Source organism: Paramormyrops kingsleyae, chromosome 5 (assembly GCF_048594095.1).
Source record: "Paramormyrops kingsleyae isolate MSU_618 chromosome 5, PKINGS_0.4, whole genome shotgun sequence".
Classification (NCBI taxonomy): Eukaryota; Metazoa; Chordata; class Actinopteri; order Osteoglossiformes; family Mormyridae; genus Paramormyrops; species Paramormyrops kingsleyae.
In genome coordinates, this window is record NC_132801.1 from 37,881,290 (window position 1) to 37,887,289 (window position 6,000).

Sequence of the window (6,000 nt, forward strand, 5' to 3'; positions counted from 1 at the left end):
TGCGTAAATGATGATGACAAAAACAAACATTTGCCTGAGGAATACAAACAAAATAAAAAGAAATTCCACATTGCATCACCACTGCATCCTTTTCTGATAAAAATGCAGACTGTGTTTCTCCTGGCATGTAGTGTTCTATGTGAGTAGATACTTTCCACTCAACCATGAACTACCGCAAAACTGGAGTAAAGGGAATTATTTTTGTATTTCAGTTAGATTAAATGCATTAATGTTTACCTTTGTTGCATGACTCAGTTTATCTGCATCAAAAAATTTCATCAAGAACCGATATACAGTCGCGGAAAAAATTAATAGACCACTCCATATTTAAAAAAAAAAATGCACTTTTAAATCCTGGTTTAATTGTAGTTCTGCTGGCAGAAGGCCACGCCAAGCAACAGGTTGCTTCCAGGTTAAAAATTTCTAAGACAACAGTACATGAGAATAAGATGAAGCAGGAGACAGTGAGAATGACCAGAAACCAGCCAGGTAAAGGGCGGAAGTGATCTTCTAATGACAGAGACCGTTAATTTATCCAACAGTTTCTCATAAATCAGAGAATGACATCAAGTGACCTTCAAAAAGAATGGGAAAAATTAAGTGCAGGTGTAAAGTGCACTGCTAGGATAGTTCATTTCAGGCTCAGAGAAGCAGGACTGAAGACCCATAAAGCAAAGAAGAAGCCCTTCATTAATGAGAGACAGAGAAGAATCAGGCTGCAGTTTACAAAAAAATTATATTATTCACAGACACACACCCTTACATTGAGAAATGAGTGAAACAAAAAATTGTGCTGTGGTCTCAATTTTTTCCACAGCTGTATACTTCTGTGTGATATTGTCAGTGCTGGTGGAGAAGCTTGCCAGTGGCCATTAGCAGAATAACATTATATCATTGTTTATTCTGTGAAAAACAAAGGGTTTGGGCCATTGAGAGACACGTAGACTAGTGTTTACTGACCACTTTGAGTGTGACTACTAGGCCTATTACTAAAACAGTTCAAAAACAAATATTTGGGTATTCCTCAGTAATGTCCAGTTTTGCAGGATTGTTTTTCCTGAAAAAAAGTTACCTACAGTGGCCTGTACTCGTTCTGATGCTGATCTGTTTTGAAAACAAATTAGACATTTTTACTGAATTCCCTATTATGATGAGGATGATGATCATAATTAACATTATTATTAAGAAGAAGATTAAAATATGACTAAATTATTTTAGACAAAATGATCTTATTGATGATTTTTGTCATGTTTTTGGACTAAAACAATGACTAAAATGTGACGAAAGCTACAATGTATTTTACTGATGTCAAATTAACATGGATAATGTAAAAATTTCTGCTGATATCATTCTTGATGGAAAGTAGAAAAACAATTCAGCAATAAGACATTTGCATCAAGGCAGTTCTTCAGTTTTTTTTCTGGCAATTCATCTTGCCTTTTTAGGGTGTAATTGACATTAAGCCTGGTCATCTTCTTAATTAAATCCCAGACAACTGTTAATGAGCAGATAAATTCCCACATTCAGCTCGCTGCGTCCTCTTAAGCAAGATCGATGGCAGTGCTGCTGGCATCCCTCCCCCTAGCTTCTCACTTCCATTTAAGCACCCAACCTGCCTCAGGATAACCTTGCAGACACGCATTTAAAGGAGAGGGAGAAGATGACTCCAGGACATGTTACAAAGCAACATCTCTTTTCTGTTCCCTCTTCAGACTTTATCAGTACTACAGGTCAGGGAACTTAAGCAGAGTGGGTCTTTGGAGCATATCTCTTGAAAAGCATTTAAATTTAATATCTATTACTTAAAAACATTACAGTTTACCAGCCCATTGCCCATGCATTACCCATGCTATTTGTCTTTATTGCTATCATGGCATTTCATTATCTTATATCGTAATAATAGTAACAATAATATATTGTTCTAAGTAATAATTCCTTATAATCTTTACCACTTCCTTGCTGAGGTAACTGAGTGTAATGCAATAACCCAATATTCATCTTTGTTTTTTTAACGTGTAGAGCCCCAAGGGTAGGTCACCAATGACAATTTTGTAAAATAATTGCTTGTTGTACAACCCATTGCTGGAATCTTATCATCATATCTTGAGATGCCCTCTACACCCCAGTGGGCTGATCTGATGAGGACAAAGCTGGGTGAGATATTTAGCCATACAGGTGGAAGCATGAGCCACAAATATCAGGACAGAATAGGGACTTTATCTGGGTATGGGTGAGGAGGCGGGTTTAAAGCAACAGTGAGCAACAGAAGCAAAAATCTGTCGTTTCAGCCTGAGTACTACAGAAATACAACAGGTGTCAGGTTATAGAAAGGGCTACATAGGGGAATTACCTCTGGTTCCACGATCCGGGTGTATTTTCAAGGTCTGGGTTGAGACACAGAACATAATCCTAAATTATTGGTAATAAGGTAGAAGAGCATGAATGAAAGACTGAGTTACTTGGTATTGTCCAGTCCCAAGCTGTTCACACTCCTCCCATCTTTCAACAATTTCAAAAATTTCCTATTAACTTAAAACCTATCGAAAAAGTGCTACTCAGCTTCTTCAAAGAGATGGCATCATTATTTAGAAACCTTATGACTCTTTAAAGTTTTACAAAAAAAAAATGGATAGAAATTTCATTAGGAGTGAGCAATTATTTAGTGGTTACCTAGAAACCAATCCTGTACAGAGGCAAATATATATGTTCATGCAGGATAACGTTAAATATATTTTTCAGTCTTTTGTGCTCACAGATGACATGCAATACACATAGACACTCAAGAGGATTCATGCCCCAATATTTTAATTATAAACCATTCCTGGCTTTAACACCATCTAGTTCATAACATTGTAAAACTCCAGGAACTTCAATTGCCAGCCTCAGGGCTTCTGCCAGAATGTGGATGCAAAAGCTTAATAATTGAGCTTTTCTACATTAGATTTAAATGTCATCACAGGAACATTTAGCACATGACAGAAAAAGAAAGGACATCCCATGGATGAATATTCCATTAAATTAGACATCAATGGTATGGTCTTGTCTTGAAACATTTGAACAAAAATGTAATAAAATAATTAGATATATTCACAGCACTGTGCACAAATCTTAGGCAGTCAAATAAAATGTTTGAATGGTCATGCTGGTGTAAAACTGTCAAAGTGAGTCAGCTTAGCCATTTCAAACCTCTCCTAAACTCACCCCAGTATTTGTAACAACCATCCAATACACCAGTGTATATACTGATTTAACCACTTCCATACCATGTTTAGCTAATCAGTACCTGAGTTGGATGTGAAATGTAACAAATACTTGGAATGGCTGAGGTGCCCATGACGAGAAGATTGGAGACTGAAGTGATGTTCTTCTAGCCATCCAATAAGATGGCAGAAACTTTTAGGAGAACTCAAGATTTCATTTTATTTTATTAGTTTTTATTGGGCTACTGTTAATTTTTATATGATATAACAATAACCTCATCAGAATTCAAAAGCATACTATACTGGTTGGTTACATAGAATCCACGGTATATACTCATTCCTACGCCTGCACATTACAATGCAGGTGTTTATTACAAAATAAAACACTGACAGTTGTCTTCAATAATAAGCAAATTACTTCTAATGATTTTCTATCCTAGGAATTTCTGGAAGGTTGAAATTTGTCAAAATCCATGTAGTTGATGTGTTAAATAAATATTCATGAAATCTGTCCCTCTTAACACCACAGTAATAACAGTGATTAAAAACTTGTCAAATTATGGCATGTTAAGCTCTTAAATCTGCCTCATTTATTCAATAATAGGTCCATTTTTGTGTGTGTGTTTTTTTTAGCTATTAGCACTTTACATCCATTTATTAATTCATTTGGTTTTCCATATGTAAAGGATTGTCAATGGGACCAGAGTGAGTTCAAGCTTTCCTTAAGAAACCTGTTTGATTTCATAGCTAAAAAGGCCTAAAGCTTCACCATGTCTCTCCCTTATGTATTGTGTATTTGTAAGTGTCCTGCTCTCTGCTGTTTCACTGACCTATTACATGAAACAGGCAAACTCCTTGATTTATAGCACATTAACATTGAATGTGCTATAAAGGATTATTAGGAACACCATACTAATTCGGTGTTTGACCCCCTTTCGCCTTCAGAACTGCCTTAATTCTACGTGGCATTGATTCAACAAGGTGCTGAAAGCATTCTTTAGAAATGTTGGCCCATATTGATAGGATAGCATCTTGCAGTTGATGGAGATTTGTGGGATGCACATCCAGGGCACGAAGCTCCCGTTCCACCACATCCCAAAGATGCTCTATTGGGTTGAGATCTGGTGACTGTGGGGGCCATTTTAGTACAGTGAACTCATTGTCATGTTCAAGAAGCCAATTTGAAATTATTTGAGCTTTGTGACATGGTGCATTATCCCGCTGGAAGTAGCCATCAGAGGATGGGTACATGGTGGTCATAAAGGGATGGACATGGTCAGAAACAATGCTCAGGTAGGCCGTGGCATTTAAACGATGCCCAATTGGCACTAAGGGGCCTAAAGTGTGCCAAGAAAACATCCCCCACACCATTACACCACCACCACCAGCCTGCACAGTGGTAACAAGGCATGATGGATCCATGTTCTCATTCTGTTTACGCCAAATTCTGACTCTACCATTTGAATGTCTCAACAGAAATCGAGACTCATCAGACCAGGCAACATTTTTCCAGTCTTCAACTGTCCAATTTTGGTGAGCTCGTGCAAATTGTAGCCTCTTTTTCCTATTTGTAGTGGAGATGAGTGGTACCCGGTGGGGTCTTCTGCTGTTGTAGCCCATCCGCCTCAAGGTTGTGCGTGTTGTGGCTTCACAAATGCTTTGCTGCATACCTCGGTTGTAACGAGTGGTTATTTCAGTCAAAGTTGCTCTTCTATCACCTTGAATCAGTCGGCCCATTCTCCTCTGACCTCTAGCATCAACAAGGCATTTTCGCCCACAGGACTGCCGCATACTGGATGTTTTTCCCTTTGCACACCATTCTTTGTAAACCCTAGAAATGGTTGTGCGTGAAAATCCCAGTAACTGAGCAGATTGTGAAATACTCAGACCGGCCCGTCTGAAACCAACAACCATGCCACGCTCAAAATTGCTTAAATCACCTTTCTTTCCCATTCTGACATTCAGTTTGGAGTTCAGGAGATTCTCTTGACCAGGACCACACCCCTAAATGCATTGAAGCAACTGCCATGTGATTGGTTGATTAGATAATTGCATTAATGAGAAATTGAACAGGTGTTCCTAATAATCCTTTAGGTGAGTGTAGGTCTAACATGACGACTTTGTCAGTTAAAAGATCAAGTGATATAATTTTAGTGAGCAGGGTTGTGTATTGTAGGAATGGGAAGGTAACACTTTAGCAGAATTGCTCACCTTTAACGAATGCTGAAACCTGTGCAATTATTCACTAAATTGACTATCAGTGACTAAAAATGCCCAACAAGAGTACTGAAAAAAACAAGGGTCTCTCTGAACCAGATGAGGAGAGATCGGGGGGAAGTAAATGGCAAAGATGACCTGTGACAGTGAATGCGATGCTCTTTCTCATTATCTGCCCACTGAGAACAAACAGACAAAAACATCCCCCGAGGAGCAAATCTCAGCAGAAGAGCTAGAGACGGAGGCCTGAGACGAGCTGCTGTATCCACAGTCTTATCTGACTCATATTAGGAACATGTCCTTCAAAACTGCAACCTGGCAGCTCTCCTTCACTCCTCTTTCTTCTTTCCCATTTTTTTTTCTGCTGACAGTCAGACTCCATCAGTCGGAGGCCAGAGCAAGGGCAGCCGTGTTTTCCAGGATCCAGGGTGAGATGGTGTGAAAGCGGGGGTGGAGTGTGTGTCTATGCTGTGGGGGGGAGGTCTCTGTCTGCCTCCATGTGTATTTCCTGGGGTTCATTATCAGTCGCCCTCAACTCATTTCATCAGAAGCCCAACAATCTGCTGAATCAGTGACACTGAAC